This window comes from Tenrec ecaudatus, chromosome 4, assembly GCF_050624435.1.
Source record: "Tenrec ecaudatus isolate mTenEca1 chromosome 4, mTenEca1.hap1, whole genome shotgun sequence".
Classification (NCBI taxonomy): domain Eukaryota; kingdom Metazoa; phylum Chordata; class Mammalia; order Afrosoricida; family Tenrecidae; genus Tenrec; species Tenrec ecaudatus.
In genome coordinates, this window is record NC_134533.1 from 111,072,419 (window position 1) to 111,086,777 (window position 14,359).

Sequence of the window (14,359 nt, forward strand, 5' to 3'; positions counted from 1 at the left end):
TAGGTGATCTAAAGAGGCAGTTACCAAATAATGATGCTGAAAGGGAGGTGGAAGTAAGAAATGGCCAGTGCTTTAGGCTTAATATTTACCCTGGAAGCCTGAATCGGGTTTTATAGAAACATAATTGTAGAATGCTCAAGTGACCTAAAATTCATTTCCAGAAAGGAAAAAAAAATTTAGTATAGGATCGTAAGGTCACACACAACATACTTTTTCTTCCTTGATTAATATACTCCTGCTGTTTTCAATCCAGTCATTGCTGTTCGGTTAACAAGTCTTAAACCTCTCTGACTATTACTGTGTGGTGGGCATATCACAGGTGGCCTTGAGGTTCCTGCTTCCTGTTACCAAAGCCTCACGAAATCCCTGCCCGTGAGTGGGTGAGACCGGTGACCAGCTTCTAGCCATCAGACTATGGAGAAGGTGATGGGGTGATCACCTGTGTGATGATGTCACACACATCAGGCTGTAATAGCTTATAAGAATGGTGGTGGTGATTGTGCGGCTCCCCTCGATGTGACTGAGCAATTGTATGACATGTGAATTATATGCCAATAAAACTTTTGGGGGTGGGGTGGGGTGGAGATGGCAGCACGGGGCATCTGACTGCTAGTTTCATAAAGAGAGGGAAATCAAGACCAGAGCAAGGAAGAGTCCAGTGAGGTAGAGGTGAGACATACCTCTTCCCTCTAAATTTTTTACCTATTTTAACACCAACCGCCCCCACACTGCTGTCTCCTCTGCTGGGTTTAGAATTCATTGCAGCGGACATGCAAAACTCACAGACAATACTTCTGATGCTGACATTAATTAGGGAAGTAATGGGTTTACATTTCCGGATCAGGATAGAGCCCGGATACAATTCTCTGATCAGGATAACATCTTCTCAGTCCTGCCTCCAAGCAGGTTTTTCTCAGGCCCTTGGCCTCTCAAGCCACTTGGCCTGGGCCTCTTCCCTGTTCAGACAAGTGTTGCAATTCTCTTTCCCTCTTCCAGTAAGTTCGCAGAGGCACCTGACTCCACCTGGAGCCTACCTCCTGAAGGCACTCACCTGAGTCACTTTTTGAGTGGCTCCTGGACCAAGACCCTGGCTCCATCAAGTGCCTGGAGGAACTGTGCTCTTCCAGAAAGCCCCCTGCTTAGAGACACTCAGTTCGCTCACTCTGGGTGTTGGCTCACCCACTGTGAGGGCTTTGTTCCACGGGCCACAAAGCCTGCTGTTGATGCTGTTTCCACCAGTTTTCTGCCAATGTTCTCTCTGTCTCCACTCATCCAGCTCTTCCTCTGCATCTTTTGGGTCTAGGGAGCTCTCAGTCCAGGACCCTGGGTCCTAAAAGCATGCTCTGCTCCCACATCTTCTTCTTGGTCTCAGTGAGGCCTCCTTTCCACCTCTGAGATAGCTCATGTTAAGCCTAGCGGGCTAGCACACCTGAGCAATCCCCTCACTGGGATTCCATATGCCTTATTTGCATGACCCCGCCCCCACAAGGGTGCCACGCATTTCATTTGTATTATTAACAGGCTTTCCCATCCCCTCAGTGAGCTGGAAGGACCTCTTTTGGCATAGTCCCACGCATCATTTGGTGGGAGTTACAAGACCACGACCAGTTCTGCTCTATCCCAAGGGTCACTATGAGCCAGAATGACCTGGTGACTCAACTGCTGCGCACTGGGCTGCTGGCACGAAGGTTGGTGGCAGTTTGAGCCTGTCAGCCACCCTGTGGAAGGAAGACGTGGCAGTTTGTTTCTGTCAAGGTTACAGTTTTAGAGACCCCCCCTGGGGCAGTTCTGCTCTGCCGGAGGAGGTTGTTAGGAGTTGGAATTGACAATAATTTTTTTCTTTTTGGTCCAAGTCTACCTGGACTCCAGGGCACATGACAAGCACAGCACGGTTATTATTCATCCACTGAGGCTTTGGGCAGACAGAAAGGGTTAGTCTGGAGTCTCCTTGTCACCAAAATTCCACAGGGAGGAGACAGAGGAAACAAATAAGAGTCGCCCTATTAGAGATGGCTGATTAAAGTAGAAAATATGAATTTTTTTTTTTTGCAGTGGCAGGTAGATTTTATTGGTCTGGGGCACACAGTGGGGGAGCCCTCAGTGCTTTGGGCAGTGAGGCTGAAGATAGAATCTGATGGTCACTTGTGGTAGAAACGGGGATTTTGGCTGTGCTGGATGAAAGGAAGCCGAGGGCCTGGCTGGCTGGTAGCTGCAAAGCCAGACTTTCCTGCTGGTTGCATCTGCACTGGGAGCTGGGGAGATGCAAGGAGACCAGGGGCTGGGTGCAGGGCCTGGGGGTGCATGGGGCGCAAGGAAGATGAGTCAGAGAAGCCAGTCTGCTGGTTAGCGTGTTCCACCTGCTTTTGTAAGGATAGGGCACCACCAGGCTGGAGAAACCCTGTCTGGGTAGGCTGGAAGTGGCCGTGCACGGCATAGGGCTGTGGCTGTGGCTGTGACAGGTAGTGCACAGTGGGAAATGCTGAAGGTGCTCTGAGCTGCTGACTTGGACTGTAGGCTGGCTGTGTGGACCCATAGTGAGGTGGGGGCTGAGCAGTCCCATAAGCGCCCCCAGGGCTACCTTGGAACTGCCTGTGGTCTGGGGTCCCTGCAAAAGCAGCTGCAGAGCCCACATAGTGCCGGTAGTAAGCACTTGAGGTCCAAACATCTGTTTGGCTCTGTCAGCTGACATGAGGGTGCCTGGGCGATTGTGTCCTCCTGGGCTCCCCTGCATGCTGAGGAGGTGCGTTCCTGTGTGGACGGTGAGGCTCTGCTGACAGGCAGCTGATGTCAGGGTGGTCAGATCCCTCTGCTCCTTTCCCCGCCGTTTTTCTTCCTCATGCAAAACTTTCTTGAGCTGCAGGAAAAGCTGGTGCTTTTCTTCCTGTAGGGCCAACAGCTTCTCCTGCAACTTCAGGATTTGTTCCTTAGTCTCCTCCAGTGACATTCTTTCTTCCATCTCCTTTTTCTTCCTCCTCTCCTGCTCTTCCTTCATCTTCTGCTCCATCATCTTGTCCACCTCTTCTTCCTCCTGCCGCTTGCGCCCCCGCTCCATCATGATGTGCCGGTGCAGCGCCCGGGCCATGGATTTGGAAAGCTTGGGGCGCTCCAGGAGCGCGGGCATGGTGCCGTCGGGAGCGCGCGGGCCGTGGGTGCCCGGCTCTGTCACGGACTGCCAGGCCTCGGCTGGGGCCTGTGGGGAAGCGGGCGCTCAGACGACCTCCCCCGGCCGGCCCGTCGGAGGAGGAAGCCCGTGCCGAAAATATGAATTTTTTAAAACATTTTATTAGGGACTCATACAACTCTTATCACAATCCATACATATACATACATCAATTGTGTAAAGCACATCTGTACATTCTTTGCCCTCATCATTTTCAAAGCATTTGTTCTCCACTTAAGCCCTTTGCATTAGGTCCTCATCCCCCCCCCCTCCCTACTCTCCCTTCCCTCATGAGCCCTTGATCATTTATAAATTATTATTTTGTCATATCTTGCCCTGTCCAAGTCTTTGTCTCTTGGTCTGGTAGCTCTTGGTGGCTTCCCTTACATGGACAATCCCAAAGTCTTTCCAGACCAGATCATGTAGCATGATGCTGATGCAAGATGTCTCTGCTTGATCATGAGAGGGGAAACCTCATGTTTTATGATGCTGGGGTGGCTGATGCCAAGGGACCGTGGAGATTCAGTGTTGCCTTTTTTGGAATGGTGCACTAAATTTGGATATTCCTTTGTTTGGAATATAGTCATACTCACTCCAAAGACCTTCTCCAGGTCTTGGAAAAAGATGTGTACATTGGAGAGAGATATCATATGGCTTTGGCAGTACATGCAGTTCAGTTTACCAAGAATTCGAGTTTGGAATTTGGTTTAGTAAGATTCCCTTTTGTATGAGGCCATCAATATTGTTTAAATTATTTGCAGTTGCAGAGAGAACTCTATAATTTATGTGGGGTACAAACTGGGGGATATTCCAAAGGGCTTTTTTGTTTTACTCTTCTTGTCCAAATACTGAATCATACATTTTATTTTGTGGAATTGCTACATTTAAAATATCCATATTTGGAAAGATGCTGTACTTGTACTTTTCCCACTTCATTCCTCCTTGTTTCCTGATCTTTATCCCTGACACACAGCATAGCCGTTGTCCCTGGGCTGCTTTGGAGATAGACCTAGTACAAGGAAAGGGAAAAGTAACATAAAGAAGTACTATACGGTTAGGGGCCAGCCCATCTTCTCACCTGGCCTGGAGGTAAGGTATGTTACCTTACCTTGTGTTCTGACCTACAGGTCTCTTTGCAGCTTTTTGGCATAAGTAATATTGCCCTTGAATCATTCCTTTCTACACCTTGCATGCAGGTGAGACCTATGTTTTCCAAGTAATCTCAAAGTAGGTGCACAATGAAAATAAATACACCCTCACACACACACACACACACAAAAGTGCTTTTGCATAAGTGGACATGCCTCCAAGTTCTACCACTATTGACAATGGGAAAGTGATGGAAGCACAAAAATTGGACCTAAGAACTTTCCTTCTGTTTGGAAAACTCCACTTCCCATTCTCTGTTGGAGCCTCCCTGGTTACCTTGTCTATGGGACAAAGAAGTGGATCCTACAGCCCTTCCCCTATGACCATGACCAATATGATATATTCCTTGTCTGCTGCTAACCCACCGGGCAGAGTGCCATGGACTTCATCTGGCTGCGGTAGTTCGTATGGAGAATGGTGTGGCAGAAATGAAATGCTTGGCTGTGCTGGAGCTTAGTTGGACCATGAGTGGAGACTTGAATCTGGGGTCCCATGCTTGATTGTACAACTCACATGATGGCCTGGTTCCCGTTCGAGTGGCTGTGTTGGTGAAAGTAGAGAGTAGGTCTGTCTGGTGTAGTGTTTAAAGGCCAGATGTGCAGTTTTTCGCCAGGACGGCTGTCTGCCTGGAAGTTGACTGAGAACAGGAGCACGCACTCATTTTATCTGGACCAGATCCCTTCAGTGTGCCAGGTGCGAGGTACACAGTGACAAACAAGCCCGGTGTTTCCTAATCTCGTGGATCTCAAGTTCTAGCAATCGGATCAGACGAACACAAGTAAACAAGCACACAAAAGTATTTTTATAATTGTGCTGGGTATTATAGAGAAGACAAGTGCTGGAGTAGAGAACAAGGAAGGCTGAAAGAGGAGGTTATGACTTGAGAAAGACATCTCCAAGGAGACAGTACCTAAGAGGCCATTTGGAGGTTGGGAAGGAAACCAGTCTGTGAGGTCTCGAGCGAAGGAGATTTCAGAGAGAGGAATAGCATGAGTATTTCCATGCTGCAGCCTTGAGAGAAGACCAGTGTGGCTGATGCAGACTGAGGGGCTGGAGAGGCAGGGAGGACTTTGGATTGTACGTGGCAGACAATGGACAGTCAGTGAAGTGTCCCTTGTAAGCCGAGAAGGACATGAGCAAATGGAGCAGGTGCTGTGTGGAGCACGGGGAAGACAGCCCTCACTTGAGATTCTTAGCCATGTCCAAGTACACAGCTGTGGGCTGCCTGCCATTCGTTCTGACTTAGCTTTCCTGGTTTTTGGATTTAGACTTTGCTGTCTGCCTCCGGAAGCTCCCTGGGTAGAGCAAATGGTTTGTCTTTGGTTCCTACCCTGAAAGTTGGTGTTTTGAACCCAGCCAGATTTGTGACAGAAGAAAGCTTTGATGTTCCATGAAGCTTATAGTGAAGAAAACGCTATGGGGCAGTTCTATGCTATAGTGCAGGGGGGCTTACACTTTCTCAGCATGCGGGCTACTTATACAATGATCAAGTCAAAATGCTCTACCAACCACAAAAATGCAAAACATATATTTTATTTATTACATTTTCCCATAAATGCATTGAGAAGTCTTTATATGTACAATGTATGTTTATGTACCTTGCATAACCACATGAGTCCACATTGCACAACACAACACAATTAACTATGTGCATTTTTTGTCGTTGCCTGAGTTTACTCTGATGACTTGCACTAAATGGAATGAGCCAGGGATGCCTAGTCCCGACAGGAGCTGCTGACAGCCAGCCTCAAGCACACTTCCAAATGACCATCAGTCAGGTGGAACGGTACTTGGACTCCATGGTCTTTCTGTGGACAAAGGCTGACTCACATAAGTAAGCAGAGCCGAGTAATGCGGTCAAGGAGGCAGCACATTTTCTCATGTTTGGACACTTCCCCTCTGCGAGGAAGTTCCAGACCTGTGCATGCGCTCTGGACTTCAGCTGAATGTCGGCTTGTAGGGGCAAAATCTCCCATTCCGTATGAAAGCGATACGTTTTTGTCTTCTTACTGGGTCCAGCTCCCCACTCATTTTAATGCTCTTTCTTACGTTTAAGAGCAAAAAATCAAGGTCTAAAAATTGGCCATAGTTCGCTTGTCAGTTTTGCAGCGCTTACGACAGTTGTTTGCGCATGCGTGTGACCCCTAAGCTTGCATCTGATTGGCTGTGCTATATATCAATTAAGTGACAGGGATTGAGGATAGGCTTACGTCTATTTTTTTAATACCATACGATCTACCCATACTACATTTGCGATCGACTAGTCGGTCGCGATCAACGTATTGAGCACCCCTGCTGTAGTGTGTGGAGGTCACCATGCGTCTGAATGAACTTGATAGTGACAGATTTGGCTGGGTTTGTCCCTTTGGTTGTTGACACGCTCTGTGCTCAGAAGTCTCTATTTCTAGCATGAGCGCTGAACCCGATAGCCCAACTCAGCACCACAGTCCGTCTCTGAGCCTTGCTCTGGGTCCTCCGAAAACCATTCAGCGTCCGGTGTTACTAATGCAGACTGATTCGCTGAGCTCTTCAGACGGATATGGTGAAGGCATGATTCCCCGGGTTACCTGGTTCTGTGGAGGCTGACTCTGGACCTATGTACTTTACATACTGTGATTGGGCGGCATGAGGTGGTATCCCGCTTTCTGCTCGCTCACCAGGCAGCAGAAAGCCAACCACTCCCATGTCACGCAGCACGAGTTGCCATGCCAGTACTGCATAGTGCATCAAGATACACACACCCACTCCTCACTTACTAGCCTCGTGAGGTTCCAAAGACCGGATCATTATGTGAATCTGGAGGCCTGATGGCAAAATGGAAGGGGATTCCCACCAGATCACCCCATGGAGGATGGCTGCATCAGTACACGACTGCATCACACCATTGAGAGTCATGGCCCAGCAAAGGTGCCCCAACATCCTTAACCATCAGAGCTGCCTCACACCTTCCTATTGGTCACTGCCAGACGTGTGTTGGTAGTGCACACACTCGTCAGAGAATAGCTGATTTTACCAGTTGGATAAGGCAATCGCCCATAAGACAGGAAGGGGCGTGTATGATCTGTGCTAAATGGATAGGGCACTTTCGTGTCCTTTGACCCTGTGAAGCCTTGTGTAGAAAATACCAAATCAGATCACAAGTGCCAGGGACCTTTAAAAACACCAGAACATGCTTTATTCTGGGGAATCAATAGAGTCCCCGGCTGGTGCCAATGGTTAATGTACTCGGTGGCTAGCCATATGGCTGGAGAATTACATCCAGCTAGGTGTGCCTCAGAAGAAAGGCCTGGCGATCCGGTTACCCAAAAAGTCAGCCATTGAAAACTCCGTGGAGCATGTTTTTATTCTGACAACGTGGTGGCTACCTGAGTCAGAGTTGACTTGGAATGGTTTCCCATCTGAATTCACTTGGCATCTGTCCTCAGAAAACCTGATCTGCACGATGTGTAACTCGAATCTCCTTTGATGCTTTGTGTCGTCTGGACACATTACCTGTTAGAGCTATATTTCTTTATGTAAGAGATGGAAGACATTTCTGGTCATGTTGTTTCCCACTTATGTGGGCAGGTTCTCCAAGTAGTCAGACAGTTCTAATGAGTCAGCTGTAGGCAGGGAGATTATGTCCTATGTAAACCCTGACTGCGCTGTTGTCAGGGGCCATTGACTCCCTGTAGACTCATGGTGTCCTATGTACAAAAGAGCAAAGCACCGCCCAGTCCTGTGCCATCCCTAGCAGTATCCCTAGGTCGGAGCCCATTGTTGCAGCCACGGCGTCAGTCCATCTCATCAAGGGCTTTCCTTTTTCTTTGCCCCTCTGCTTTACCAGGCATGATGGCCTTCTCCAGGGACAAGTACATGACAGGACGTCTCACCATCCTGGCTTCTCAGGATCACTCTGGCTGTTCTTCTTTAAAGACACGTTATTTGTTCTTTTGGCAGTTCATGGTGCTTTCAATATTCTTTACCAACATCATAGTTCGATTGTATCAATTTTTCTTTGGTCTTCCTCAGTCAACATCCAACTCTCACATGCACATTGGTAACTGAAACTACCATGGCTTCAGTCAGGCATACCCTAGTCCTCAAAGTAACATCTGTCTTGTGCAGCAGATTGACCAATACAATAGGAAGCCTCCCTCCGTCCCACTCAGCGGCATGCGTCCTATTGGATGATTGACACTCTAATGGTGTGGAGAGATGGAGAAATTGCAGTCCCATGCCTGATTGCTCAATCATACTGACAGTGACACCTGTTTTTAACCGAACACCTCTAGAAATGGATTGTGGTTTTTTACATTAGAACATCCATTTCTTAGGGCCTTCAGCGGGAGTAAGGATTCCTGGTGGCACTGTCTGGTAAGTGTTGGACTGCTAATCACGAGGTTGATGGTTCAAAACCACTAGCTGTTCTCTGGGAGAAAGACAAGACTATCTACTGCACTAAAGATTTATAGCCTCAGAAACCAAATACAAGGTCGAAATAAGATGGAATCAACTCAGTGAGAGTGGGCTAAGGTCGGAGTAACATGACTGTGAGTGCGAGCTGGCAGGAGTGCTACTGGCTGTGTCTCTGGAAACTGCACATAAAGAAGCCCAAAGGTAGCACCGTACCATTCATTGCCTGTTTTCCTCTTTAACGTTTGCATAATTATATTATTTAATTCTCTGGTAAGTCTCGGCAGGTTGGTATCATTTCTAGCCCCAATTTTAGGGGGAGAGCCTGAGACTCGTCCATTACTGCCAGGTATGTCAGAACAAATGAGCGAACCCTCTTTCTTTGAGGTTTAGATGAACACTTTCTCATGGACCACCCAGCACAGGGTGCCGTGGAGAATTTAGAACGTGAATGACGTGATTTTCTCCTGAGTCTTTACCTTAGTAGAGGTAAAGGTGGTGGTGACATAAAGCAATCTGTCTAGATTTGTGTGCGTGCACAGGTTAGTACCCGCATTTATTACTTTGCTCTGTCGGCTGAGATGGCTTCAAACTACCCCCCCATCCCCGCCACAAATACCCCGGTAGTAATGAGCATATTTAGCACCTAGATCTTGGTTTCTAAGACCATTCTCCAAAAAACATGAACCAGCCCTCCTTGGAGAATTATACAAGACGAGCCTGGGACATTGTGTGGTGCCACCAAGGAAGGAGCGCTCCGAACAAAAGCAGGATCTTGCAGTGGGGTGTGCCGAGAGGCACAGCAGCCCACTGGAAGGTCCTCCCCGCGGCCAAAGCTGGGGCGACTTGAGCATGAAGTCATTAAGCTCTATTAGATAAATATAGTATGGAACAAATATCTACAGGTCTGTACTGCTGGAAATGAAAACGGAATACGTTAAATAAGTGAGAAGAGACACATCTCTCAGGCAGAAGAATTTCATACAAATTATAATATAACTGGGAAAATAAAAGGTCAGTGTTAGCGTGGAAAACTTACAAATGCTCCATCTGCCAGGCAATCAAAGCTAGCCACCGTAGTCACACATCTCGTGGAAGTGAAGTACTGTTGATGCGGTATGCTATGCTGCACTATGGTATGATGATATGATATGATATATGATAGGATATGAGATGGTCTTCCACCCCTTGGCATGTTATAAATACCATACAGATTCCAATCGAGGGGTTCCTTTCAAAACACCTGACCGATCCTCCTCCAATCTGCCAAGGAAATCAAAAGCAAGAGAAATCTGAGCTGCTGCCTGGGCCAAGAAGATCCTAAAGAGCCATGTAGACTTAAAGTGTCCTAGTGGGTCCTGAAACGGGAAAAAGAAATTATTTTAAGATACAAACTTATGAAATCTGAATAAACCATGATCCACTCAGAATAATAGCATATCAATATTAGTTCCTTAATTGTAACAAATGTGTTATAGGACTCTCGGAGGCCACGTGGGTAGTGGGCTTCACTTTTCTCAGTGTAAGTGTTAATATTAGAGGAGGGTAGTGGGCTTCACTTTTCTCAGTGTAAGTGTTAATATTAGAGGAGGGTAGTGGGTTTCACTTTTCTCAGTGTAAGTATTAATATTAGAGGAGAGTAGTGGGCTTCACTTTTCTCAGTGTAAGTGTTAATATTAGGGGAGGGTAGTGGGCTTCACTTTTCTCAGTGTAAGTGTTAATATTAGAGGAGGGTAGTGGGCTTCACTTTTCTCAGTGTAAGTATTAACGTTAGAGGAGGGTAGTGGGTTGGGGGAGGGTTAAATATGAACTCTGAACAATTTCGCCATTTTTCTGTACATCTAAAACTGTTCTACAATAGCCTGTTAATAGAAAAAATGTGCACATTGTAACGTGGTGCACGAGAACAAGATGGGCAGTTAAGCTGGTTAGTTGGGTTTTGTCCCTTAAGTTTCCTGGTACATTGGTCCGTGTGACTCTATGGCCAGACATGTACTTTTAGTGAAAAGAAGCCATGCAACGATCCCTTTGAACATGTCTAGCGGTAGAAGCTGATCAGCGCTCAAAGTCCATGTAGCCAAGAAGTGATTCTGTAATTTAATTTTGATCTCATAAAAATCCACAAAAAGCCATTAAGATTATTTATTTACAGACATTTGTTTTCTGCAGTCACTGTCCTAATGGGTCTTAAATTAGCTCTTTTTCTCCCCATCTCTGTTTTGCATCACTAATTGCAGAAGACTTTTTTCTATATTAATTTATCTTCATTGCGTCCATGTGGGACACAGATGAAGAAGAGGTAAAGTGGCTGAGTGCTTTGCCAGGGTCGCTCAGGATCAAACCTGATGGCTGAGCCTCCCTGTTTCTGGTTTCTGCGCTTGGTCTACCACGGACATATTGGCTGACATTCAAATCGCATGCTTCTTAGCTAAGCTGTTCTCTGATTGCTCTCACCTACAGTTTCCTTTAGGGTTTGGGGAGGCGTGCTTGAGTATAAAGGCACTTGTTTGGAAGATGAGAATGTGAAGCCCTTTCCTATCTAGAGAGAATTAGACCACGAGAGCAGAAAGTTCATGAGGAAACGGAATGAGAAATAATGGAATTTGTTCATCAACTTTTGGAAACTCCCTGGTATGTAGCATCTTGGACATTGGCAGTGATAAAACACTGCTATTGTTAGCAGACTGGATTTGGCCTTGACTCCCAATGACCTCAGGCAGAACAGAATCAAAGGCTGTCTTGTGTCATCCCTACGATTGGTTGTGATGGGACTATTGTGATCTTAGTCTGGTTGGGTCCAGAAGGTCCACCCAAACCTGTTCAGCACCATAGCAACACACAGAGACCACCAGGGACAGTTGGTGGCTGTGCACGGGGTGTGTTGGCTGGGACGCAAACCTGGAGAACGCACCACGTGGAAGGCACGGATTCTACAATTGAACCATCCATGCCCGCCCACCCCCCCCCCCCACTCTTCTCAAAATCTGTTGTTTAATCTCTGTGCGCTGCTGTCTCCCCACCTGACATTGCTCCTTGGAGGAAGAAGCTGTCTTTCCCACTTGGGGTAGAATGTAGCCTGTATGAGGTGGCCAATCACTCACACATGATGGAAGAGCAGAGTGAGATGCAGCGGGGTGCACGAGGGTGTTGTCGGTGGCAGCAGTGCTTGCTCACCAGCCTTCCTAGGTGTCCCTGGCCTCGCTGTGTTATTGGAAGCTGCGGGTTTCCTTTAGGAATGTAAGTGACCTAGAAAGGAAGGAAGTGTAGCAGCACCAGAAAGACAGACTAAGCAGGCAGTTCTGTGACCTGAGGCTTGGGAAGAAGCCCCGCCCTCCCCATATCCCCGCCCCTGCCTTGGGTCTTTACTGTCAATCCCCTTCACCCATGAGTTGGCATTTCCACTTATTTGCCCTTATGAATAAAGCAGCAGTGAACCTAGGTGTGCATCTGTCTGTCGTTGTCATTGTTTTTAAGTCTCTAGGTTAGACACCTACGGGTGCTTCATAGCGTCATTCTATTTCTAGTTGTTTGATTCTGTGTCAAAGTGCTTTCACGCCTGAGAGTGAAATGCCTGGATGATAACGATAGGCTTGTACTTGGTGCGACCCCAGGAAGGATCAGCCCTCATATGAAAGACAAGGAGATTGAGGAATATTAAAGGATACAGGGAAAACGAAGACGGACGTCATAGCAAATGGAATACCAAAGGCAAGAACTAGTTTGTGATGTATCTGGGGCTCAATGATAGAGATGATGCATCATCCCCTCAAGAAGTTTGTATAGAAGGAAAAATATGTAAGGTAAGTCGAGAAGGTCATGGCATGGAAGAGGAGCTGCTGAGTCTGTCGGGGAAGGCTTACACATTTTAGTGGACTGTGGGAATAAGGCAGCAAGCAGGTGGCGATTAGAGATAGGGATGATTGATGGGGCAGGATCTCAGAGGAAGATAGCAAGGATCAAGGATATGAGTGAGAGATATAAACCTGAAGTCAAAGGTATGACTTTCTCATATTTGGATGGAAGGTAAAGGGGATTGATAGGAATTCAAATATATTCAGATGTAGTTGGGAAGCGGGCCTGAGAGCTGATAAAATCCATTCTTGAGGCATCTCTATGGGGTCATTTACTGATCGTGAAGGTGGGGGCGGGGTGGGGACTTAGGTGCTGAAAAAGGGAGTCAACATTCATATTAACGGGAACAGGAACTATCTTTCTGTCTCCCTTAGAAAACAGATTTGAGGTGTGTGCTGAATCTAGAAACCACAAAGGTATCTCTGGTGCAGTCTGCCGGGCTGATTTACCCCCTGCAGCATTTGGCAAGCCCTATACTGGGTGGGCATCAGTAGATGGCTGAACTGAATCTATTGTTGGAAATTTTCAGGCTGGAAGTGGGCAAGGGATGGGCAGGTCAAGAGTTAAGGTTGAAGGGGTTGGAATTCTAAGTTGTGGGAAAGTGAGGTCAAAAGAGTCTGATTGGTGGGAAGAAAAGAGACAGTCCCAGTAGGTGTCAGGAGTGTGCTTGGCCAAAACAGGTGGATGGAAAGAGGAGAGGATACTTATTGGATTAGATACGGCAACTTCAAACATGACACTGCAGCACTGATCCAATCCCCAGAGGTGACAAAATCAGGACGCTGCCCATAGGCATTTGCTGCTCAAGTGAAATGTTTGCTGAATGAATCACATGAATATCCCCCGAGGGCATTTATTTGAGTCACTCTTTTAAAGTCCATTTTGGAGTTTTCTAATGCAGGTAGGAACTTGGATCGTTTTCTGACAGACCTTTATGAAAAGAACAATCCAGCAGGGGTCAGACTGGGTTTCCACTGGTGATCTCAAGTTAGAAAATGCAGGAAGGTTGCCAGTTAACGGACAACATCCATAGGCGGCTATTAATGACAACTTTTCTAGAACTTGTCATTACGTTTGTTTGGACCCCTGGTTGCATTAATTTTTATTGAATTTCTTAATAAAGTTAAAATTGAAACACCAATCAAGAATGGTCATTGTGGGGCAGGCAAAGGACATGGACGTAATTAAAATCCGGCGTTCTCATCAGTGAAATATTAGGTTCAGGTAAATGTATTCAAGACTCTTTAGGCTTTTCCTCCTTGCTGACCCCTTCTCACCTGACACATTTGCAACGTGGGCCAGCGCTGCCAGAGAAGCCTTGGATTCATTACGCATTTGATTTTGAATTAATATTTGGTCATGGCGAATTTGGACACTGACCGTTGCCAAATGTTTTTGAGATCGTCCTGCATGTTCAGTTACGTGACGCTCTATTGGGTCATGACCCACAGTTTAAGCAGCTTTGGTTGAATTGAACAAACGCTGCCCAAGTAAGGAATTCTGGTGGCATAGTGGTTGTGCATTTGGCTGCTAACTGCAAGGTCAGCAGTTAGAAACCACCAGCTGCTCTGCAGGAGAAAGGCAGGGCTTTCTATTCCCATAGAATTAGTCTCGGGGGTGTATAGGAGCAGATCTACCCTGTCCCTATACATCAACATTGACGCAATGGCAGGGAATTACGTTTGGGATTTAAAACTTATTATTAATCCATGTTAAGGAACCCTGGTGGTGCTGTGGGGTTAACATTTGGCTTCTAAACACAAGTCTTTGGTTCAAATCCACCAGCTATTTTGAAAGCAAAAG

At 46.8% G+C, this 14,359-nt stretch overlaps 1 protein-coding gene and 1 pseudogene across 5 annotated transcripts in view; one reads left to right on the top strand and one right to left on the bottom strand.

The window, feature by feature from the left end:
- Positions 1-14,359, top strand: part of NCAM1 (neural cell adhesion molecule 1) — a 370,435-nt gene that overhangs the window by 108,783 nt on the left and 247,293 nt on the right. The window lies entirely within an intron of this gene.
- Positions 2,037-3,230, bottom strand: LOC142447052 (G protein pathway suppressor 2 pseudogene; annotated as a pseudogene).